The 27,172-nt window shown below is 33.1% G+C and overlaps 1 protein-coding gene across 9 annotated transcripts in view; it reads right to left on the reverse strand.

Moving 5' to 3' along the window:
- The window catches only part of mbl (splicing regulator muscleblind), a 464,503-nt gene that overhangs the window by 236,059 nt on the left and 201,272 nt on the right, over positions 1–27,172 (reverse strand). The gene's annotated exons all lie outside the window — the stretch shown is intronic.

The raw sequence follows: 27,172 nt of genomic DNA on the forward strand, positions 1-27,172 counted from the left end.
AGTCGTCCAGTGCCATTTGCACCTATTAACATTTGTCCGATTCACTCCCGTTGTAGCTTTTGATCAAACTGTAATCAGTCGTCAAGGATAATGGCCAGGTGGTTATGCTTATCAGCTTATCATTATTTGAAAACAGATTAAAAAATAGGTGTTCATCGGGGAAATGTCTAATATTCAATTGCGTTGATAACTCCACCACTATTTCGCTGTAATTCGATATTTTATTTTTTTAAATTTCATCTAATTCCCTGTGAAGAAAATCAAACAAATTGACAAGAGAGCTTCGTGTTTATTGAGTTTTCCAATAGTTGCGGTGGTGGAAATGTTATGTACATTACACATGCAAAACCATTCTAAACATCTGAAATTTCGCTTATTCGAGTAGAACGGACCACACGGCCATTTGCGGTGTGCAGAACGGAGACGTTGGGAACTATTTATAAATGTAGAATGGCTTTAAAATGGTTCGTATCGGGGTTCCACAAGGCTCGGGTGTGGGTTCTGCAACCCCCTACAAATAACGCCACGTTGCCGATCTTTTTATTCCGGTTATATGAGGTGTTGAATCGAACAGTGCTGACACTCTGCTCCTCGTCACGTTCCGGACGTTTGTTTCCCTGAACTGTTTTATATGAAGGCGTAATATGGATAACGGTTGTTTCGCGGAAATGTACAGTCCAATGAGGCTTGCAAAATATATTGTCGTCTAATCAATACACACAATTTTACAGAAATTATTTATTAGATTAACCTAATATTCGATAAAAGTCACGAAAAGAAGAAAAAAACCATAATTTATATTCTTCCACCTTACTAACAAAAATGCAATCCTAGAAAAAATATTAATCTATAATTTATTTATTTAGACGTCATAGACATCATTTACTTTCATAGACATAAAGAATGTAAAAAATCTTACAGAAATCGAAAGATAATAATTATGTTAATTATTATGAAACATATTAATTTATTTACTATGAAACAATCCACCACTATAAAGATTTCCGCATTTTCGTATTTAAATTCTGCATGTTCTAAAGGAAGCAATGTCATTAAAATTAAATATTTTATTTTTTGGAATTACTTAATGAGTAAATCCTTGAATTTTAATATTTATTTATTAAAGACAATATTAACGATTCCTATCTTTTTCTGTTTTTTTTTTCTGTTTCAAATTTTTGTTTAGGGATCGCTAATATTGTCTTCAATAATTAAAAATTAAATTTCTAAAAAAAACAAGTTTCATCCCCCACAAGATCTCTGTGAACAGGAATTTTACATAAAATTAGTCCGAGAAGCAACTAGATAAGTCGTATTAAAATAATACGCGCTTATTGCTCCGGTTCCTATTATTTAGAGATTTCGATTAGCTACTGTAGTTAGTATTATTCTTACAGTTAATGGATTCCGTAAAATTATAAACACATTTTTTTTGTCACCGATAAGTAACTCGAATTGATTACCAAATAAAAATATTAAAATATAAATAACCTTTTCGCGTTATTATTTAAATGTCTGAGGTTAATGTTTATCTTCCATTGTTAATTATCTTCCATTGAAAATTAGAGAAAATAACAATCATGCTTAGTTGAGCAGGAACTGTAAAGGTAGCTTTAAAAGCTAAGGTAACCGTTAAACCGAATGGGATTCTTTTACGTTGTAATAATATGATAACGAGTGCACCCCTGTGAGCCAGTTCGCAGTACAGTATGCAGTTAGCCACGTTAATTTCACGTTAATTGTGCCGGGCATACATTGCGCTAATGGCCCGGACAGGTACGCGAGCCAAGGTTGGTGCCGCCGCCCGCCAGGGGTGTAACGCTCTCACCTTGCAGGTACACCCCTGCTCTGTGCCCTCGGCCTACCCGAGGGATGTCACTTTATATTAAAGAAACGTAGAAAAAGATTTGTCACTGTCTTTGGACGGACAGGCAGATTTGATAAGCAGTTGAAATTACAGATGATAAATTGACATTTAATTTGCTTTCTAAATATAGTATTAGCTTAGTTTATATTTAAAATCTTAAGAATTTACCCGGAACATCTGTGAAAACGTAAAAACTGTCTGAGCTCTTTTGCATAGAACGTTCTGTTTGGAATATCTGGTTCATCGCAATTATATGGAACTTTGAAATATCATTATAAACGTTAAAATTGAGAAAAAGCCATATTATAATATGCAAAAATGGTTTTCAAGTATTTTTTTCTGTTTTACTCCTAGTTCAAAGAAAGAAATATCAGAAAATAAACACAGCTTTTATTCATATAAATGTGTCTTTTAAATATTTGTTATCCTTTCTGAGCAGTATAAGTGTTGGCAGATAAAGATAAAGCTTTGCTACGACTCTTCGCGTTACTCGTAAAGCTCTTTTTTCGCACCTCGAAGTTACTAAGAATATAAGAATTATCTTTTTACGTTTTCCAAATCTGCTTCATGTATTTTTTCGAATGTCTCGCGTCCTCCCACAAGCGGTTGCTTTAATCCCCGTGCGATTATAATAGCGCGAGAGCAACTACTGTATTACTTTATTCCAGCGGCCAGTGCGAGCTTTTACTAATTAACCTAATTACATGATCCGATATGTATAAAGTAAAAAGATAGACAGACATTGTTAATTATAACAGTTATTGCATATACTTTTTTCACACTGTAGTCATAATATGAGATCGAAATGTATTTAAATTTTTATTTTATTAAAGTTTATAACGCTGATAAAAGAAGATATTATATCAGTTTATTCAAAGATCAATATAGAGAGACGACATATAAAAATTCACGCAATTAAATCTTCGAGGGATGTTTAATATTGAAACACTTTTATGGTTATTCAAACAATTCGTTTCTTACTTAAATCGCCCTCTCCCTTGTTTTTATTGCTAAAGGTCTTACCTTTGAAAAAATTAAGCAAGAAGATTTGAAAATAGAAGGCAAAAGCAAGTGTCATTTGTTTTTGATGTTATTTTTGTCGTTGTTGCATATATTTAGTTACTTATTTGTCGCCCCCTCGTAATTAGTATCGCAAAACAGTATAAATTACCAGCCCCAATCATCCCATTTGACGGCCGGCATAGTCCAGTGGTAACGCATTGGACTGCCATTCCGAAGGTCGCGGGTTCGAACCCGGCGTGCGCAAATAAATTTTATTTGATTAATTTGTGTTATTTCACAATTAATTAATTAAAATAATATATAGTATATTTGCGGCACGTTCCAGAGTGGAAGATACTACCAGTATCGCCCTGGTGTAAGACCACCATTCAGAATTGAAACGTTGCTCCAAATGGCTTTAGCCGTGTTTAGTGACTAGATCTGAATAGCCAGGTACTTCCCCACCTTCCTCTTTCCCTTCCCCTCTTACCTTCAGCCTTACAACATCCCCCAATTGGGGATGCCATAGTCTCACTGGCTCCAGACGGGAGCAGTTGGGACTCTTGTGAGGTATTCACTATAAAAAAAAAAAAAAAAAAAAAAAAAATCGTACAATAAATAAATAATTTTACATTATCGAGAGTGATCAAAAAACCGTTCATGTTGTGAAACAGTAAATATTTGTGATACAAAAATCGTTCGTCTTTTGAAACAATGATAAACAATGATGTACATCTATAAACTATAGTGACCTCAGAACATTCTAGAACAACATCAGAAATTCCAAATGAAGCAAGATCGTTCACAAGGTAAAGGCCTTCTTTCTCACGTCTATTTTTCCTGGTTGTCACCAGGAGAAGGAAAATAATATTAAACAATCATATCTGATTGTTTAATTTTATTTTCTTGTTATAAATCACAGTCCATTCGTCGAGTACCGATCAATTCGGTACGGAACAGAATATTTTATCGAAAATTAACACAGAATCAAAATTTTTAACTATTCTAAAGTAACATCTACTTATCATATGCACCTGAACGAAATGATTGCATTTAATTATTTATTTCTATTCTCATACTTACCATTTACAGACTTTTAGTGTTTTACAGATAATATACAGAAAATGTTATTAAATGTATGCATGTAAATAGGTCAGAAGTAGTGTTTTGTGAAGTACATGTTAACGTTATATACATTGGGATCCCTTTTAACACGATGCCAAATTCCTTTCATGTACTTACTACTCAGTATGTACTTTGCGCAGAGAAAAAAAGGAATATTCCACAGGATCAGGATATCTCGAGTGATGAAAGCGATGTGGTACAAAATATGCGTAAACGGAGTCATCTATTATCTGATAGTGATAGTGAAAAATCTTTTGATTTTATAAATTTACATAAAAATTTATAAATAAATGAAATGAAAATACTTGGTGTAAGGTCACTTTATTGATAAATTTTATTGTCTACCGGTTTCAGTACCTCCGTACCATCAACAGGAGAGCTATAAAAAATATGTTCTTAAATACAGAATTACACATATATATATGAGTACATAAATTATTAAAAAAAGAAAGAGACAGTATACTAGAGTGGGACAGTAATATAACGTTCTGATGATGGTTCGGATAATCACAATGTGTTTGCTTCTTTCAAAAAAACAATGATGTTAAGATACAATACCTAAACAATATATTTTTTTATTTTTTGTAATCCAGAATTTATTTTAAGGAAACTTATCCACCATTATTTTGTTTTATTTTAGTATACTTTTTTACACGGTATTGCGTGGAATGCATCCACAGTGTAAAGAGGTAGTTCAGTTTATTCGATTATTTATAGCTTTTTCTACAGCTAACCGGAAAAAAATGAAGATTATTGTAGAAGTGGATAGAAAATCATGTAAATCAGAAGAAATAGTGCACTCCTGAATAACTTTGCTGGTTATTGTTTGTTGACCAGATCTGAATAGCCATGTACCTCTCACTTTCCTCTTCCCCATCTCCTTCCCCTCCGCGCTAACTTGAGCCTCGAAACTTACCCCAATTGGCTCACAGGCTCCAGACGGTCGGGAGCAGTTGGGACACTTGGGAAGAGGTGAATTTTTAAATTATAAATGTGGCTTGGTGTATAAATGTAAATTGATCGTCATATTATAAAAGGTGATATACTGAAGAATGCTCTCAGCCGCCAAGTGCATTTGTATACGAGTCGCTTAGCGCCGCTCGAGCTGTTTCATAATGTATCGGAAACAACTTTCGATGAATAGATTTCGCCGAACTGCAAACACCAGAATGCAATTTGTCCAAAAGCTCCATAGACGATATATATTTAAGCAGGGAAGCGAACCAATCGCGCAATCCATTCCGGTATCGACTCGGTCCCGCCGAACAAATCGGCTAAATAAAATATTTGAAAACTTATAGAATAACCCCGTGTTGTTTATGTATGGGCAATGAGCATGGACATGGATTGTCCAGTGTCCAATGTCCAATGTCCAGTGTTGAGAGTGCAGCCGAGCGTCCAGTAGAACGACTGCCATAAATCTGTCCAGCAACAATTACTGCAGCCTGCAGTCCTGCCGGATCTGCTCTGCTGCGGGCGCACCGCTACCCGCCGCACTACGAGTACCTTTATTGCCTGAGCAATTCTACTCTTATCATTTTCATATCCCGGACCTTTCGTTTGTAGTCAAAATTGCCATAAATCGACGAATCAAATGTTCAAAAATACAATCTGAATGACCTAATATTTTCTTACAACGTTGATAACAATGCTTTTGAGATATTAATACAAATTAAGGACTAAGAAATCACTTTTCAATCAAATCTTTCTTTTGTTAACAACAAAAGCATACGAATGTTGGGATTTATAACTAGGTTAACTAGAAATTTAAACAATATTAAGTGTATTAAACTGTTATATTTGGCTTTGTTAGAAGTCAACTTGAGTAAAATTCTCCCGTGTGGAACGCATATTACAATATTTATGTGCAAGCTATTGAAAGAATACAAAATAAATTATTACGTTTTCTAAGTTTTAAAATGGGTATTTCAGCAATTCTGTTGAACTACACCACTCTTTTAAATGAAATGAATATGCTTAAACTGTCAGACAGAATAATTTTCACTGACTTAGTAAAGTTCTAAATGATTTATTTGATGGTCCAGAATTGCTTGCATTAATAAGATTTCGGATTCCACTACGATATACCAGAAGTCGGGAATTTAGAATATTTATAATAAATAATTAGTTAGTACCAGTAAAAGAAATTCTTATCATATTTATTCCTCATTGCCCAGAATACTTACGGAGGGAAATAATTAAATCGAGTCAGTGGATATCTTTAATTTATCAATTAACAAATACAAAACGATTCTTACTTAGGCAGTTTAGTTATGTATAATAAATATGTACTGTATTAATAAATAATTTTTCTCATTCACATGAAAAAGCCCCTAAAAAGGGCGTTTATAAATTAATGATTTAATTAGGTCGCAATTATCGAGTGGTTAAATACTTCATCCGGGTAAGACAGAGATTCTGGTTTCGATTCCCAGTTGAGACGACCTTTATATTTTCTGTGTCTTGTTCTGTTTTATGTTTCGTTTAGATTTGTAAGTGTTCTTCTTTAGTTATTATTTTTGTCTTTGTCTTAAATAATATTTTCTCTAATGGCTGGCCTTAAAGAATTGTTATTTGTAAAAACTGATCTAGATAATATTTAAATGATTAGTACGTAGATATTGTCGTATTTTCTTTGGTAAATGTAGAAAACTCACAATAAGTGAGTAGAGATAAGATTTTTCAGGGAAAGTTAATATGTGATTTTATCATAATAATACTGCATCAGCCGTTGAAACTTTTTGGTAATAATTTTAGTGTCTTGCATCGAAATATTAGATTATTCTATATGATTATTGTTATATGCACATACATTATTGAGAATTAATGCATAAAATAACAATTAAAGATTTCAAAACCTTTTATTGTGTATTTTATTAATTGACAGAACGAATACAATTATGATCTCACGACAGTCTTCCAGTAGCATTGAACAGTTCTGCGACTATTATTGTCAGAATCATGGGACATTTTCAGAAATCTTGTGGCAAATGACTTTCTAGAAAACGTGACATTTATAGTCGTTCGTCATATATTACAAGGTAATATAATTATTTAACGTCAATACAAGAATCTTCTAGCCATAATTTTAATATATTGGTAATTCTCACATTTTGGAATGAAACTTAAAAAAAAAACAAAGGTATGCCTTTGCGGTTTCAAAAAGACAGGGTAATTTCTTTGAGCGTCTTATGATTTAGTGTTTATGTAATCCCGAAACCGAGGATTAACCACCGAGGAACTAATCGCAAGGTATTTTAAGGCCTATTGTGCCGCAGCCAGGTTGCCGAAGGCTCTCTGGTTGTCGGCCATTGGCAAAGTGCAGTTTTACCCGTTTAAGTGTGGTCTGTATTGATTTATGTGAGTGCGTCTTGCTTTCCTCCTCCTCTTCTGGAGTCTTGGAATTACCTAGGTACCTGGTCCACTTGTCAGTTCCTCGCAGTGTTGGCTCAACCGAGAGTGAAGCAGTGTCAATACATGAACCGTGTTGGATTATGAGCTCAGTCCATACGTGATAAGATGCTTTACAATCTCAAAAGGAATTGCGGCTCCTTACCCCCTTAACAGATAAAATCTTAGCCTCGTAAACTTTTGGTACGTGTGTATGTGTACGTGCGAAATATCGTGAAACATAAAACATATTGTATTTTTAACGATTATTTTGAATACATTAAGTAACTGGATTAACTCTTTTTTTAATGAAATAGCAGTGGATTTAATAAAATATTAGTCGTTAAAACAGAAGTAGATAAAATAATCGAAAGGGATAATAAATGGATGTAAGATATAAATGCAGCATAACGAGTGCGCCCGTAAGGGAACTTTGCTAATTGCAAATCCTGATAAGTAGCCAGAAGAGATTATCCCCTCTCTCTATTCGTTTGTGACACATTAATTTATCCAACTTGGTACATATTATTATGCTCCCACGTTTTTTCACGAGCTATCTCGAAAGCACTTAACCACGCGAACTATGCATGTAGTTTTCTCATGTTTAAAATAATATTTATACTATAATAATATTTATACTAAATATTATACTTTCAAAGGTGTTTTTGGGTATACATTATTATAATTTGACTTTTACTTCCAGCGCTGTTTGTAAAAAAAAACATGTCTTTCTGCCACATGTTACATCTATATAATATAGGTTTATATAAACACATGCTTATTCTAATGCAACGTTGTATAAAAATTACAAAGCAACCGGTCAAGAACTTTCGGAAATTTAAGATTTTGAGCAAACGAACATTTACATTTTTATTTAAATGGATATAACATAATATATAAACCAACGGGTTACGGTTCCGCTTGAACTGTTCTCAGGGTTTCAAAAAACATACTTTATATACTCAATAAAGAGGTGTCCAAACAGAAGAAGTGTGAATCTCCAAAATTAATGTTTAATCATAAAGAAAGGTTCTCAGCAAAAAAAAACAATGCAGCATAGGTATTAGTTTTCATCTCAAGTGAATTGATGATTTAAAATCTGCATTTTTATAATTTTACGTACAATTTAAGCACCAATACAAGCAACATTCAATGTTGTTTTAGCAGTAATTTATCATCAATTGAGGTTATTCACCGTTTTCCCGCCCTGGTTAAAGTAACAGAAGAGTATTCCTTCAAGGTTTTCACGAAAAATCTATTTTTTTGTAATGAACGAATCTACATTTATGATGAACGAATCTAGAACCTCGAGTATCCATGTAAAGCTTGAGTTAAGAGTTACTTGTTAAGGGGTAATTGGTTAGTTATTATTTAACAAAAAAAATTCCAAAAACACAAAGATAAAAATAAAATAAAAATCAATAATGACAAACACCAGTACCCGTATTAATTTTTAAAAATATCCGCAAAATCAACACGATAAATAACCGTCCATCAAACATTATTTTGTACGTGTTTCTTCAGTCATTACAAAATAACGAAAGGTCGTCGTAGCCGTATAAGGTTAAGTTGTAGTTTAACCTTTGCCAGTCAGTTAAGAAGAATCTAGGATAATATTCTCAACGTTTTCTGGAAAAGTTTCTAAATAATGTTAAATGGACCGAGTTAGGGCCTAATCTTACAGTCTCCGTGCTGTATTTTATTAAAAAGGAAGATGCTTGAAAAATTATATCATTTCGTTGTTATTACGAGTACGTTGTACGGATTTGATATGTGATCAAAATATAACAGCATAATGGAGTGACTTGTGCCAAATTAATTTGCTGGCAATATCATACATCGTTCAAACATAAACAAGAAATCAACTCGTTCAATTTTGCTTCAATAACTGGGTCACATTATAGCAACGAAATGCATTAATGAGATTGATAGAATGGAACCTGTTATTTGTGCTAAGATAACTTACAAAACGTTTTCAGAATAATAATAGAGAAATGCTATAGAAGAAATCCACCATTTGAGAGACCATGCATATTTCACCTGTCATTTCATGTTCTTTATAATGTCTCTATCAGCATTTTTTTAATAAAAATAATTCAATACATTAAAAGTTTTTAAAACTGATGCTGAATACTAATGTGATCTATTTTAATTTTTTTTCCATTGGGTCTTGTTTGGTCTTGAAATGAGAATATTCTTTGATCCTACCGGAATGTCATTTATCAAGTTTCTACGAGTACCTCTCCGCAACCAACCAGCTCAACCAGTGCAACAAACCATTTGAATTATGGAACATAACAATTGCGAAAGAAAATAGTTAGAATTCGAGTGCAATTATTTTTGAAAAGAAGTAGGATTGAGACATCGAAGCAAGTTGTTGGTGTTGGAAAAGTAAAAAGAAAAAAGTTGACAATCAACACAAAGTAAATAAAATCGTTTTTAGTACTCATTCGATATATTGTAGCGATAATTACCTTGAGGTATCGCGGTAAGTAATAACAATCTATTACAAGTGCATCTGAAGCTATAATTCAAAATAATATAATTTCGGTTGCAACAGGTCTCAATAACGGATAGTATTTAACGGGCATTATTTATCTTTTTTTCAGAAAGAAAATTAACAACATAAACAAATTGTTAAGACGGAAAATTATGAATATCTATATTCAACAATATTTTTCAGTCTTCGAATACCCTTGGAAAGCCCGTTGAATGTGAAAGTTATCATAGCCCCATTGATTCTGGACATTTGTGTAAATATAACTGTAAAAAAATGCCTAAGCTAAATATTTTTAACGAATAGCTTTAGAATCATGAAATTTTCCTAGCACTTCCATCTTCAATTTCTAGTTCAACGCAACTACATTCAGCTCGTAACGCCTTTTCCGTCGTAAGCTATAGTGCTTTGAAGGAATCATGAAAAAATATGTGTCCCCAATGCTTTTAACAAACTTTTCATACAGATAAAGTGGTCAAAATACTAATTATTTTTAGCTTGCAGGTAACGAGTATCGGTAAATAAGCTCAGAATAATAGTCTCTCTCCAAGATATGGAGTGTGAGCGTTGACTTTACGTTTCGGTAATAGAGCCTCCGCGTGACGTCACTGGTCGCATTAGTCAGGCCGCTTGAGTTATGCGTCTGGCTGAAGAAAGGGGACACTTCGGGGACCAGCTCTGCATTCCCAGCCTTCGTTAACATTGCCATTGCTTTCCTTCAACCATACAACCATAATATATAGTCGTACATTCACCACTTCCAAAGAAATGATACTTCATTTCGACTTTATTTCTGGCGCTGAAGTACCGCTGAATTTGTATTTTAGAAACTGACTAAAAGATGTTTATAAATATTTTCAAATTTATGAATATTTTTTATTTAGAAAAATCAAAATGTAACATTACTATAGGGCTACAATTAGAGGCGATACTGCATACTAATATCTCGTCAAAACTTGTTCTACATAAGCAGCAAAAAGTGGAACCTATTTTATCACTTCATGTCTCATCTAAATATAATATATCAATTTATAGTACCTATATAGCTATTATCATTAAAGCTTATATAATATTACATCTTATTTTGGTTAACTCTTGACAGGCCAAGATGCCAAACAAAACGTCTGCAACCAAGGGGGTCTTCCGACGACCGCATGAATTTTTCTGTTTTATGGGCTTTTAAACTATAGAAATCTCAATTATTCAGTCAATTATCAATGATAACTTAAGTATTTGCGCAGAAATACGTAAAATACTGAAATGATATGTCAAGTATTTCAGCTAATATAAGGAGGGTAGTAATTTTGGTTTCTAACTACTACACCACTTGACTGCGGGATAGTTAATGTGGTTCTTACAATTCATTTTGAATTTATTACTTGGGTCTTTATAGTTTTTATAAAAATGAAGGTTTTTTATCAATACCCGTCATTTTATCTCAATTCAATAATATCTAGTCACTAAAGGTTAGATAAAGATTAAAATAATTGTAAGAAATTGGTAAATATCGTATTAACAGTGAGGTATATTATATCCTAAGTGCTAAGATAAGAAAGACAAGATTTGATTTATTCTGTGGTGAATAAATATTATAGTATTTTAAATAGATCATTTTTACAGTGCTATATTTGTGACTGTGTATCATTTCTACCAAATTTAAATGTAAACGATTAATTAACACCCAAAAAGTACCTTAATTTAATACGGAGAGTGTAGTTATAAGTTCATTTAAAAATGAAGTGTTTTAAATTACGGCTCAACAAAACATCTGCAACGTTAACCAATTAGCATGGACAGAAAAGAGTCTTGTACACAATGTGAACGTGTGTGCAAATTAAATTTACACCTAGCGCCTGCCTTGTGTATAAAATGGAAACAGACCTTACACAACTGTTATGCACGTTGCCTTGAAATTCACTAAATAACGTTATAATGGAGTACCTACTTAGTTGATCGCTAAGATAACTAAAAAAGAGTTGTTTTCACAGTATGTATTGATATTATATTAATGAATTTCCAATGTTCAAAAATTGTTCGTATTTAAAAAAAACAAACTGTATTCTGAAATTTTTTTACGAAATTTTCTAAGCTTGTCGTTTTGGAAATTATTTGATCATGTTTTATTTTTTTTTTAAATTTGAATATATACCTACAAGTTTATCACATAACACACTACATTTTACAATTATACATACAAAGAAGTGGTCGCTAACCCAAGAGCCAATGTTCACCTCATTATTTTTTAATGATAAACTAATGTCTATAAGACAACGTTTTATGCATAGCATAAAGGAAAACAAATAATTAGTAGCCTGAAATATCAATACAAATTGTACCCAGTAAAAAAAAAATGCCGCCAACGGGAATTGAATCCGTGCCTGGAGATATTTTCAATTTGTATTGATATTTCAGGCGACTAATTATTGCTTATAATTATTTGTCAATGTTCACCTCATTGAAAGGAAAAAATATCACAATGTCATCATTTGGATCTCACATTTTCGCAAAATTTTAATTCTATAATTAATTTTAATTTCCATCATGATCTATTATCTAAAAAAAACTTAAAAAGATTGTAGTAGGACGAAATCGTGTGTTCAAGCCAGTACGAAAAGTCTACCTTTCCGTCATTATAGTCAATAATGGTCGTAGAATATTTCGTGCCAAAGGATTTAGGAAGAATATTATATTTAGTTGGCTGATGTCGGAGCATTGTAGCCTCCCAATATAACCCCTCTCCTCCCTGCTACTCCCGGCACGTACTAGTATTATACGGATCATTAAATTTATGGTTTCACAGGCACATGCTATCATTCCAGTCTGATGCTTTCGTAATTCTTTAAATTTACGAAGCTCGGGTACATTTTTGGACAGAATGTAAGGCGCGCAATAAAGTATTTCTTGTGCCAAATTGTATGATATTATGCGCCGGAATCCGCAAAGATGCGTAATGCAGAAACGATTGATGAAAACAGTAAAGAATTATTTAAAAAAAATAATATAGGATTGTCTAACAGCAACAAATTAAAATGTAATAAATATTTTAAAATTTTCCTCGTAAAAAAAGACTATCATTAACAGGAAACAAATATCTAACAGTATTTGAAAAACTGCTAATGCCATTTTTTTTGGGAAAATTTGCTTGTGCAGTGATAAAGGACTTGAATTGAACGTCTGGATAGGAACCTAATGCATTTATTTATCCCCACAAATCTGTTCCATTACAAGTGTATAGAAAAATGGCAAGGACTTTTTCATAATTACCTAAATTCAACCTTTTAAGTGTCAGTTACATTATTTTTCCAACAAATTACTTTTAAACAGATACGATGAGATGATCTGAATGAAAATAAATAACGCACCAAATATAAAATATTAATAACTACAGTTGTTGTCCAACTGCGCCCACATACAAAAAATGATCTATTATGATAGACCTTTTCACGTCGGAGGTCACAGTTGTAGGCAAATAATAAGAGTTTTTTGCTGTGCCCATATTGTCTTTTACGGCATATTTTTTTCTGTGGAAATACATTCGATTGTTACAAAAAAATTACCAATCAAGCCAGTGATTCTAACAAGGTTATAACTAATGTATATTTTGTTGTTGTTATGTTTAATGCACGTATTAAATACGTTGCTACACAATATACAACATTGCAAAGAAATATAATTTGCGAAATCCCAGGAGGAACGGCTGCGCGGCCTTTTTAGTACAAGACTTAAATTTGAAATTGTGTTCAAAACACCCAACCAAACGGCATAACTATATTTTTAATCAAAAGGTGTAGCAAATATCTCACATGTGCTACTTTATTTATTTGTGTTTTAAATCATCATTTTATAAGCCACTAAAGAATTGAATGTTGTATGATTTTAGAGGCATTTTTGATTTTTGTTATTGTGAGTATTAAAAAATAATCTAGCCTTATTTACCGTGTTGATGAAATAAAACATCTTTAAAAGATTGTTTTTTAAGCCAGAAATTTTAATTTACATTCTACGAATTTGTGTTCCAAAGTGAAACGGAAAATTAAATATATGCCCATCAAAATGCTTTTTTAATCATTTAATTTTTTCACTATATACTTCATCATATTTCCATACTAAATAGGGATAAAAAATTCCAAATTTGCCTCCAAAATGATCACAAATTTAAATCTTTAATGATCTTTATAATTATAATTTATTATAGTTAGGGCCACTGAGCAGAGTTTGTTTACAAACTTTTTCCTCCAAGTTTACAAAATACCCATTCCACCTCGCAAAATGATAGTACTAATCTGTCTAATCTCTGTCTTTCGATATCGCATATCATTCGAACTCGATCTGAACATTGATAGGTCACTGTCTTTTGGTGTCAGTTGTTAGTATTCTATCTCTATTGATCTCTGCGCACGTATTTAAGGTGGCCGAATATTCGTTTCGTTTATGTTTTTGTAGATTTTATTTTAACAAAGGTGTACCTAGTTAAATGAAGTAAGCAATTTCATTAATCATTGTTTTATTTATTTTATATTATACCACAATTTACACTCATATGTGATCAGTCATCAATATGACGGTAGCGGTCTTTATAGACATGGACCAGTACCCGATCGTCGCTAAAGAGTGTAAGTGATGTACCTGACCTATTTTAACAAGTGATTCCGGTGATTATTTGGTTGTTGGTTGGTTTGGTGGTTTTTTAAATTGCAATTTAAACAAATATTTTTTTCTTTCACATGAAATTACTGGTCCTTCAGTCAAGTCACCTCCCAATTCACAATCCCGACCCTAGCTGTTCAATACCTACTGATTCGTAAAAATATTTTTAGTCGAAAAAAGGAATTCTAAAAGTTACCGAAAAAGTGACTAAAACATCATATATATTTTTTACTCAAAATAACCTCACAAATCACTGGTTAAATTAAATCAGTTACGTCTCAAAACACCCTGTAGGTATGCATAATATCAATGATGGACCAAGCAATATTCCAAGCCGCATGCTGTACGCCATATTGCTTCCTCCGCAAATGACATCACTTCTCATAATGGTCTGCAGTCTGCTAGACGAGACTCCCGACTCAAATGGAAACATGGAGTCATCGACTCGGTACGATTTTTGGCCAAAAGTGGGTCAAACTGAAAGCAATTGCCGGGGCAGGCGAATGCAGACTACAAACTACAGACTGCAGATTGCAGACAGTGCTCAGTACGGGCCATACACCTCCGACAACCAACCTTTAACGGGAAGTCGTGAATCACGCTCTGCGGGAAAGTTCAATAATCCGCCAGCCTCATCTCATCGAGAAGATTCAAAGTACTGATATTATTATTTCATTTAACGACTGCAAATTTCAATTATAATCATACACATTTCCCTCTTTAAATCGATTAGCGCGTTTATAAAGCAGCATTTGGTAACCTTTCTTATGTCTTAGTCCACAATGGAGTGCTGGTACCTACCCTGATGTATGGAAGTGAGGCATGGAACTGGCAAAGAAAGGATGAAAGTAGATTGAATGCTGTTGAAATGAGATCCCTGAGGCGATGTGTGGTAAAACCATGTATGATCGTGTGAGGAATGTGGATATCCGCAAAGAGTGCAAGGCTGATGTAAGCGTAATGAGTAAGATCAAGAAAGGGACGCTTAGATGGTTTGGGCATGTAGAGCGAATGAGCGAAGAAAGGAGTGTAAGTAGAATATACGATGCAAATGTGAATGGTAGCAGAAGTCGGGGACGCCCGAGGAAGACATGGCACGACCAAGTGAATCAGATACTTGAGTCGGGCCATGTCAAGAGTCAGAACAATAGAAGAGTATGTATGAGACGATGTATGAATGTGAATGAGGCAAGGAGTGTGTGCCAAGACCGAGTTGTTTGGCGGTCCGTCCTCTCTGCATACCCCTGCGGGGAACGGCGTGATGGTTAGTTAGTTAGTTAGTTAGTTTCTTAAAACTAATTAAAAAAAAAACTTTGACTAACTTTTATAAAAAAACTCTTTTAATTTATTAAAATGTAGGTGTGACACGTAAATCAAAAACCATGTAAATTATTTTTAATTGACTTGATAAGCAACTAGTCTGTTACTCAGCTAGCTTAAAAAACATGCAAATACAGTTTTTCTTGGCACAAGACAAAACGCCAACAAATCAAATAATGGTAATTGATATTTAATTTTATCAAAATAGCAGACAGGCGTTTGAAAACAGCAAAATATTATGAAAGGTAATTATATAAATCAAATAGAATAAAATAAATAATGAATAATGCAACGGCTGACACGTTTATTGTCATGCGATCATTATACGGATTTAATTTTGGCAACAATCAAACAATACAATAAAAGGACAGCATTTTCAGAGAATTGCAATAATTCAAGTGGCTTTCGCTCGCTCGGAACAATTATAATTACTAGAACACGGGCTGGTTAAGTTGTCTATTATTTGGTAATGAAGTTAATGTAGCCGTTCATTAAATCAGGAATGATTCTGGAACAATTACAAGTTTATTAATCCCATTGAGAGGAGGAGCCATTAGTGTAGGAGTTTTTGGAAGTGTCAAGCACCAGCGCTTGTTCACTCTTCGCTCTCCGCTCTTCACTCTTCACATGCACCGGCGCTTCGCGGGTTTACTTGCTACGGTTGGTACAGTTGGTTCAGTCGGTTCAGTGGAGTGGGGTACCCACGAGTACGCTTCCACCGCTTTTGTCGCCACTGCCGCCGCTCAAACTCTTTGCGCTCTTCGTTGTGTCAACTTCAACACAACAGTCCGCTTAGATTTTTAAATGTTATCATGGAACTTGAATGCAGTTATTAGTTGTTTATCGAATAGACGATGAATGAAAAACTCTTGATAAACTCGATTTTCTTATGGTAAAGTTGAATAATACTGAGCAATTAATATCTTGCCTGATTTATCGACAAATTAATATAAAAAAGGTTTTTAGCTCGTGCAGAAATTGGCATGGAGAGCTTAAAATATTTTAAATTGACCTTGTACATTTTGCGTGACGTTTTCGTTGATAGTTCGAATGTTTTTGCTGCATCAGAAAACATATTTCGGCTTTATCAAAATAACATTGAAATTTTCCATAAGAATAAGATATTACACATTTTGTTTTGGGTTGGAAAGACTGTGAGTTAGGCCATGATATTAAGTATAAAAAAGTAAACATAATCGCTTAAAAAAATTTATGATTTTCATCAACCACTGATGATGACGATTTTCAAACGGAGGGAAGAAGCTTTAATTAATCATCTAAAATTAGGATTTTCAATCAGATAGTTCCACCCACAACTACATAATATCACACTAAAAAAATATTGTCTTTACCAAATTCTTTCTTTTCAAAAAGAATAAGCCCGATAGAATTAAAATATAGGTAATAAACTATTATCATAGCGTCATTGTCACTTTTGTAAAATATTCAAAGCGTTTATTTGTATTTCCATCCCACCATTGTGCCACCCCACGTTAGTGAAGCTTATACGGTTCAGGTCGTGTTAAAATTGTTCCCATCAGGTGGAGTGCCGGGGGCGGCGGGCGGAGGGGGAGACTAGACTGCACTCGTGGGCTAAATTATTCCAATGGAGCTTGTGGCTGCTACAATAGAGGATCGAAATCAAAGATGAGATTGTGTTGAAATTATAACGACGGTTTATCTCACAATCAAAACCAACAAGTATTTTTCTCGGAAGGAAATGAATTAAAAAAATACTCTTGTCAAAAAACTGTTAGTCATCAGTCCATTTCTCCGCAGATGATAAGATAATATATGATTATGTCGTGACACGGGTAACACTCGTGCCATCGACGCCATGCCAATCATATATTGACATGCCCTGACCAAAGCATTTTATTCGTTGGATTATCTCATTTCAATTTGGGAGGCGGGTTTGTGTACCGCCGCCCCGGGAACCATTTATTGGATAACGAACACCTTCACCAGAGGTCACCCCAAGTAGTTCGCTACGTTTGGTGACTTAGCAGGGGTGCCCGGGTAGATCGGGAGAGGCTAGTTCGGGGAGACCATTTGACCTCTCTTATCTCTTGAACCGTCTCCTTGCGTCGCAGTGGGAGCGATAAATTCGTATGTCCATCACTCCTGGACACACTGATCCATAGATCCCACCCAACCCTCATATCTTTTCTTTCTCAGAACTTCCTTCCTTTCCTAAAAAGACCATCCTCACAGCATCCCAAAAGATGACACTAGCCCTGAGGGAAATTATTTTCCTCTGGGCTGGGGTGACTGTAATTAATTTTACCAGAGAGGTCTTCCATTCCCATCTGCATCATGTTTTATCACCCATTTATACTTATCGGCTGCCTCATGGGCCGGTAAGGAATCGACATAAACCACATGGTTTTACAGCACTCACTTTATATCGATTTCTTACCGGCCCCTGAAGGAGTCGCCCAAGGGATATTATTTCTATTACATTCTGTCCATTACTTTCACCCTTCCACTGCCACTTCTGTACTTAACTAATCATCAGCGTTGGTATCAAAACTTATTTGCGGGCTGTTAGCCTCGCTGCCATATTTTTTACTACGTTTTACCATTATTACCGCATTTTTGTCCTTTGTCAATAAATTGAATCTCTCGCATTCATAGCTCTGTCAATGACCTTGTTTATGAAATAACACAATTTAAGTTGAATCCGATTTTCATTATTTTTTTTTTTACTTAACAAAGTTTTAAAAAACGATTGATATTTATTCTTATAAAAAATGTCTAAATTACCATCGTTAGAAATAATTATTACGACTTTGTAAAAAATAAACGTTCTTTAAGTAAAACCGAAGCCATAATAAAGCGCTATCGTCCCAGAAATTCATTGCAAATTGAGACTTCATAAAAAAGACGTAAAATTTTAAATATCGCATCACTTACATCTCTATTTCTTTTTAGGGGAGACGAAAATTGTAAAATAATCCGTTTCCACGTTTTATGGTTACGAACAAAAGAGATCGAGGTTGCCCTTCGTTAGTCAGAACAGACCATAAACTTTGCGAGGAAAATATTTTTACGACTATAATTCTACTCCACTGGTAACACGGTTTTCTGTCGCTAGCACGGCTTTGATACCTTTAGCTAAGAATAATTATAATTATTATATCGTAACAATCTGAAATGTGGACGGTCCCCCCTGTTCCATTCAAGGAGAATTTATGGGAATTGCAAATCGACATTTCGGGTAAAAATTGGTTTCCATGATGGACTTTTATGACGCATTAAAATCCCCACCATTGATGAATAAAACTGCTTTCACTTGCTGATTTATATTATGGCGGTATTCATCATCCATCTCATTCTGGAAACTGTTTTATATTCAGTAACAATATAGGCCAAAGATCCTCAGGCTAAAACCGAGCCTTAACCGAAGTTTATACATAAAATTCGAAAAAATAATAACTTACGCCTATTTTATGTGCCTACTGATGCAACGGACTAGAAAAAATAGTTGCTGTTTTCTTATTCAACAATGTTAAAAAGATTGTAATAAACAGTTTGTCGTCTTTTCTGATTTTCTGTAGTTTATTTGATAGTGTAAAACTTAAGGTATACATATTAAGTATTTTTGTCGAAATAGATCATTCTAAAGGTTTTTGTGTGATACACAGCAGATTTTATGCTTTTTAAGATAGAGGATAGTTTTTAATTTGTAATGTGGGTTGAAATTTAGCTACGCTAATTTTCAACCAAATTTAATTTAGCTATTTCACATCTATAATTATATTTTGAATTAAAAAAGCATTTAATACGAATATAGAAGAAGACATTCCGATGCCTATAAATTCAACAATAAAATTTTCCTCCGCCAGAAGCGAGTTCCAATAAATAAGCATTATCCTGGGCTACATTACGAGAAAGGGTTTTTACAAGAATTTGCCTCCAAGGGATAAGTCCGTAATGGGGGTAAGAGGGTTCACCTCAACGGGACGCCCGAATGCTGATTATGGGATTCCCCGATCCACCCCTGGGCTTTAATTTTCATGAATTATTGTTATTAGGTAGGTATCATTCCTTCACGCTAGACTAATAATAATAATAAATAATATTTATTTACGCAAGAAAAGAGTATGCATTACTTTTTCGTATCTCTAAATAATCATTTAACTTGGTTAATGTACGTTAGTATATACCGTGTGTGGATTAAAAAAAACTCTCGAAATGTGAGCACCGGCATCATGAAACTAACACAACTATTTTAAAAAGAATTTCCGAGTCAATGCATGTCCAAAAAAAAAGTTTGCTACCAAATACCTTATTTTTTAACCTCTGAGTTTCTACAAAAGTGCACATTGCTTTAGTGGTTAGTGCGAGATTTTACGAAGCCTGCGTTTAAAATTACATTGTAAAATAAGTTCCATTTCTACATGTCAATATAACTTAGGCCACATAAGTACTGTAATTATACATGTCATCTCCTAAAATAAGCTATATTTCCAAATTGTCTTAAATTCACAAAAAACTGTAAGTAATAATAATAATAAATTGTAATCTGTAAATGAAAAAAATCTAGGAAATGAGATAAAAATAATTTGGCATTCTCTGACTATAAAAATATTACCATTTGTTATTTCGGCTACTGGCATTATACCTAGCTCTCTCATTAAAAATTTAGGCGTATTAGATCTATCAAAAAAATTATATATAAAGATGCAAAAGTCGGTCATTTTGAATATATGTAGGATAAAACAAGATTTTTTAAATATTTATGTTGAATCAGTAGGATTTATAGGCCCTGTTAGAAGTCCTACCGAGCCGAACCCTCTGATATGAAAATATCTGGAGTTTGTGAATTATTTTCCCATTTGATCTCTGGTGAGTTGACGTGTTGTTCTTGTATTGTTTTGTATTTATTTTGCTTATATAATACACTTGCATAGTGTTGATTGACTAGATGATCATTTGTGGAAAAGTGTGTGGAAGGGTTTAGTTTTTCCTATAGGGAAAATTTAACCCGGACATAAAGTCGGAAATCCAGTAAAAAAAGCGTTTATCCCACAAAGTATGTGGGGGTTGTGCAATGCAATACATTCCATATTTTAAAATAACAGACAAATAAAAAGAATACATAGATAAACCCCAACAAGTGGAATAGAAGTGAAAAATGTGTGCAAGCAGCAGTTTGTGGAGGATAATTGAACATCTCCTGTCTTCAAAAAGCCATCTAGGCAACCATGGCAGTGATGATTGTGTTATTTGATTGGCGTAGTCTGCACCATAAGCTTCCCATGTAGTGGCGGAGAAGCGCCTTGAGTGTACTCGTCCCCACAGGAACATTTCCGTAGCGTTGCAGTAGGTATCTGGGTAGGCGGAATAGTTGGCGATAAGCATTATTGTAGGTATTTTTATTTATTGTTTTTGTGTTTAATTCGTTTAGTAATTTGAATAATATAATTGTTAAGTTCTGAAAGTATTTTTGGTTTTAGCAACCACATCATTATTAAACAATTAAGATAAAATTAATGTGGGGAAAACAGACAAAATACCCCCACAGAATATGAAATCTATTGTCACAATTATTTTATTAGTAAATCAGTTTGACCGGAAATAAATAATTTTAAATTGGAAGGAGGTAAAATAGAATTATATAAATAAGCCCTCTAAACGTGGTTAAAACCACAGTTTGATGAATGGCCTTGCAAGCTGAAACATCTGTAACAATAACAACACCAAAAAATAATTGCAGAACTTAATAATTATATTATAAGTTTTGATTTTAGTTAAATTAAAAATATATTTAATGGAGTTCTACGAATTAAACACAAAAACAATAAATAAAAAATATCTAGTTCTTAAGGTGGAGAGTGATTGTGCGGGAGCAGAGTGTTTGACGTAAGACAGTAATAATAACTGTGAACGACGAAGTAGGCAGCAATATGTGGTATGGGGTGTTAGGCGTTATACCAGCCAGTGAGGTGATCGATCAAACACTATAGATTCCTGGAGATGTGTTCAAGCCCGCAGTCAAGCTATAATGGCCAACCGAAGGCCAGGTAAGGTGGTTGCGGATTAGAAATTCTCAAATTGGCGAACATTAAATTATTTTATGGCTTAGAATTTCAAATAATTGTAGAAGAAATTGAACATAATACACTGTTCTTACTGAATAAAATTACACGTTGACCTTTGGTTTTGAAGGTTATCGGAATACTGCTCAATTTCAGGTAAGATTGAATAGATTATAAAGGTCATCTGTGGATATTTCACAGAATTTATGAACTAAACATAATTTGATAACTTTTATTGTTTTGAAATTTTCTTTTCTGCAAAGAGACGCTGCGTGGTATGTATATTGATAAAAAAAAATCGTAATACAAAAACAGACATTTATTTGTTGTAGTTTCGGTTGTTTTGAATACAAAACATCATTTGTGATCAGTGATGTTTGGAGATAGCAACTAGCGGCTAGCAGCCCACACACAGATGTATATGTGCAGATGATGATTGATGAGCATGACTGTTAATGACTCTAATGGACATCCGATACACGGAAACCATACGCGCCTGTGGGCTGTCCGCTATTAGCTATATGCAGGCTATAGGCTATAGGATATACACCATCGCATCATGGCCAGTGATGAGTGGTGACTAGTGACTCTGGTACTCTAGTGATGCAGATGGTATTATTGATAACGATCGAACTACGTTGAATTAATGATTTTTTTACCTAGGAATAGCTCGTTAGCAATTCAAAAAGGAATTCTCAAATATTTAACTATTTACTACCAAAGTGAGATTGTTAAGATGAAGGGTGTAATATGAAGTATTTTGTGGAAGCCAGCTAACAGAAAATAATTATTCCAAAGTTTGAGATTTTCGATGCCCGTGATTATTTTAATGCTTTTATCAGGGCAAAAGTAAAGCAGCAAGTGGAGGAAGCGTAACACGGCGTAGTAACCCAAAAAATATCAAAATAAAATATAAAAATATCACGACAAACCCTAGATGTATTTGTTTTAACCCGAACACACAAAAGATTTTTTGTGTGTTAATTAATTATATCGTTATTTTAATTTTATTTTAAAGGATTAAAAATATCAACCTCATACCCATTACCCATATCAGTCTGAGTTTTAGGGACTTGTTGTAAAATTTCGAGAAGCGTGACCTTTCGGTGATACGAAGGCTCGAATTAATTTGTGATATTTAAGTGACAAGACCAAAATGGAAACTCGAGCATAAGCTTAACTTTACCTATTTTTATTTTCCCCTTTATTTTCTTATCTACTACTGTTCAACAACTCATCTAAACCAATACTGTGAAAAATTAAATCCCTGATTATGTCCATTTGCACTGGATCGGAGAACAAAGGGTATTTAGGTACTAGATTTTATGAGTTCAAAATTAAATTTTATGTAGGCTTGTGTACCTTAAAATGCTATTTATTGCATTGCGAGAAAATGGAATGCAGGGAATTCATCACTCGGATTCTGCTAAACTCACACATATATATTTACATACACCATATTATCAGTATTTTATGTTACTGCCTTTGAGTTTTAATGTAAATCCATAGTGCCTTTATCCGAAATTTCAATATATTATTAAGAACTTAGAGTAGCAAATAAAATGATCAGCTTATTGCTCGAAGCTCAATTAGCCTACCTTGTCAACGATTAAGAAATCCTTGGCCACAGGCATATAATAAAGGAGAACACAAGAAATGCTTTGTGGGAGTGTTTCGTGATCCAAAAGTCTGGCGATAATTTTCTTATCTTTCATTTACAGAACTGTGTTTCAGTTACACTAACTGTGTTCATATACAGAACTGTGACAGAGCGCGTGTTAAATGGGTTAGAATGGAAAGGTGCGCTAAGTCAGTAACGACATCAAAATCTATATGGAAGGCATTTCTAGTGTTTTCTTTATTCTATGCGTTTTGGTAGTTATTTATTGGCCAATATTTTCCGCTTATACAGTGGCGTATTTATTACTTTAACTTGTTTGGAAGACTTAAAACTACATTTCATCAATTTTACTAAGATGGGAGAAACATTTTGTTGGAGGATACAAATTTTCAGGAAACTCATTAGGGACCCGATTCTTATCATAGCGCTTAAATTTTAAGAATATTTAAATTTTATTTATTTACTTTTGATATTTTAAATAAGTACATAGTTATCCGTGTCGTAATATAATCCTTATACAGATAATTATTATTTAAAAAAATTGAAGCAATCACATATTTTCGTTATTTATGTTTTCTTCTAATTTTATTTCTTCTAGTAATTCGCCAAATATCTTCACTGCTCCGTACATCAACGACTTTTGATACTGTTTTTTTTTTTCTGGACTATTTAACCAACTTTTGTGGTTCTATTAGTTAGATAATCTTTGAACCGTTTCAGGGCCTTTGCTTTTATTACAATATTTTATTACACGTTTCTAATAACTATATTTCTATCTAAAGTTTTGAAAGCTCTCTTGCAATATTTTAGAAATTTATAATCTTAGCGATAATTTAGTAAGAGGAAATAATAAAAAAGAATTTCCTTTTTTTCATTGGGGTTATTGCATTTTATAAGAAAGAAAAAACCCGAGCACGAAAATGGTAATTTACTAATTTAATTAATTTACTCTCAGTAACGTTCGGGTGAAAGACACCCATTAAAAAACAATGGTTGTCGAAATGATTATGTTTATGTTATTTCATCAATCTTAATTGCAAAGCAGTTCTTAACCTTTGTCTACTCCATTTCCTTCCCTTCACCACTTTCTTCAACCGAACAACATACTTATGTAATTATAAATATTTTATTATTTTTCATTTTTGTAACAAATATAAATAATGATGTACTTACCGGATTCTTCCGTATTGAGGATTTAATTTACATATTATTAAAATTTAGAAGAAAGGATAATATTAAGTAATTATTAATTAATTATGTAGTGTTTTTTCTGAAATCATTATAAACATATTACATTGTGTTTTTAGTGCTGTTGAGTGGTTTCGATGTCAGCCTGTATTCGGTGACAGTATATTTTATATTTCTGATCTCCCTATGTTGTGTATCCAGATTTTTATTTGACATTTAAATGTTATAATACTGTTTTGATTTTTTGAATGAGAGTGGGATTTTGTTGTAGAGTTTAGTGCCACAGTACTTTGATACACAATATCCCGGTTTGAATAAGCAATAGTTGCATCGGCCCAAATCAAAGTGGGATTTTTAAACAAAATATATTGGGCATTGCTTAAAATAGATGACTGTAAAAATACTTCTTGCTTTTAGGACACCGAGAATATCTAACAATTGGGACTAAAATGTTGACAGGTATAATGTGACCATTGGCCTTTATTATATATGTGTTTGATGTCTTGTATCAATTTAGCTGGAAGCTGTGTCCTGTGTTAGAAACTGGATGCTATAAGCTGGAATCACGATCCGTTACGGCGTCCCGTTAGCCCTCACTGGCGCCACGTTACGGTAAAGGAACATCGCCTTGTGTCGCATATGGACTATACGGACTACGTTAACGTTGCGACCTACTATTTTATAGTATATGACATAGTGACTTAGGACGTTATGTGTAGTCGACACCAAGAATATATTATGTATAGCTACGATTGACGTAAATGGGTGTTCAAGTAGATTCTTAGTACGCTGTATTGAAGACTATTTAAGAAATTTTATGTATTTTATAGATACATTTTTATGTTATTCGTCTACAAAAACAATATGTCCGTGTAGCTGAGATGAATTATTATATATATACATATTCGTAACTGTACTTATGTTTAAATCTTCTAACCCTTGTCACACTTCTGAAGAGTGACTGGCATTTTATTAATGTATGTTCACTCAATTCTCTTGCTTGGCTTCTTCACTGTAAAATATTTCAAACAAAAACTTTAGTGTGCAAAATCATTTTTAAAATGACTAATTGAACTTAAAAAATGATATTAGTATTTTTTCTTCATTATTTAGCTGTAATGTATCACTGAATTGAGAACTATGCCTATAATTAGTGTAAAAATAAAATCATCCCCTACAGAAAACAATATTGCAACAAGTGGAGTCCTGCAGGGATTACACCATTGTCCACTCTTGTTTATCTTTTTTATTAAATATTATTATAAAAATATGTCATCATGTATTTATTTTTGCAGGTGACTTTCTTCAGGATTTTTCTAAATATTGTTTATTGTTATTTCGTAAGATAATATCAAAAAAGTTAATTTTGTGCCAAGAAAACAGTTTATACTTATATGTATTAAAATCTCAAATATTTAGATTTTTCGAATAAAAATCCGACAATCTTTAATTACAATATTGATAACAGCGCTCCTGACACATAAAAAAAATAATAATTTCTCGGAATCACTTTTCAATAAAATTTTTCATTCGTTGCCCATATAACGGCATTCTCTAACTAGGACTTACAAATTTTAGGATTTAAAACTAGATTATCTTGTAATTTCAACAATATTTGTTGCATTACGCTTCTATATTTTGCCTTTGTTAGAAGTCAAATTTAGTACAATCCTCCGGTCTGGAGCCTACATTACAATATCCACGAACAACCTATTGAAAGACACAAAATACACTTTACACATTCTAAGTTTTAAAATTTGTGTTCTAATAAAATTGTTTAAATATAAAACTCCTTTGAATGATCTGAAAGTGCTTAATTTTTCTAGACTGAAGGATTTTAACTGATTCGGTATTTCTATACGTATAAAATTGTAATCAAAATGATGCATTTGATAGTCTAGAATTGCTTACATTAATAAGCTTTCGGATTCAATTAAGGAATACGTAAGTAAGTCGGGGTTGTTGCAGCGCAGAAATTCTGGGAGTAACTACCATTATATATAATTCTTAATGTTCAGAATACTAATGTAGGGTGATAATTATTACGTCGATTAAGTGACTATCTTCAATTTATTACTTTATAATTACAAAAGTTTGTTGCTGGGACAGTTTGGTTATGTATAAAAACAACAAAAAAACGTTGCATAATATAAATAGGACGTTAGTTAAAATATAAATAATTAAGATACAACCATTATTAAAAGTACATATTAATAAAAGGCGGGTAAATAATTTTAGAGACCATTGCTTGTGTAGATTGCGTGTACTGAACGATATTTAAAAAAAAATAATACTAATTTTGTTAGAATGATTAAGAATGAAACAAAGAACTTACTAATATTTTTTTTGAACAATTTGAACTTTTACTAAACAATATTTGCAAAAACAACAAAAAACTAATAATACCCTGCGGTGACTTAAATATTGATACAAGCTACAAGAACAAAAACGCAGATTCACTCAAAAACACA

The sequence above is a fragment of the Hesperophylax consimilis genome, chromosome 4, assembly GCF_061612785.1.
Source record: "Hesperophylax consimilis isolate HC1 chromosome 4, BYU_Hcon_1.0, whole genome shotgun sequence".
NCBI classification, from domain to species: Eukaryota; Metazoa; Arthropoda; class Insecta; order Trichoptera; family Limnephilidae; genus Hesperophylax; species Hesperophylax consimilis.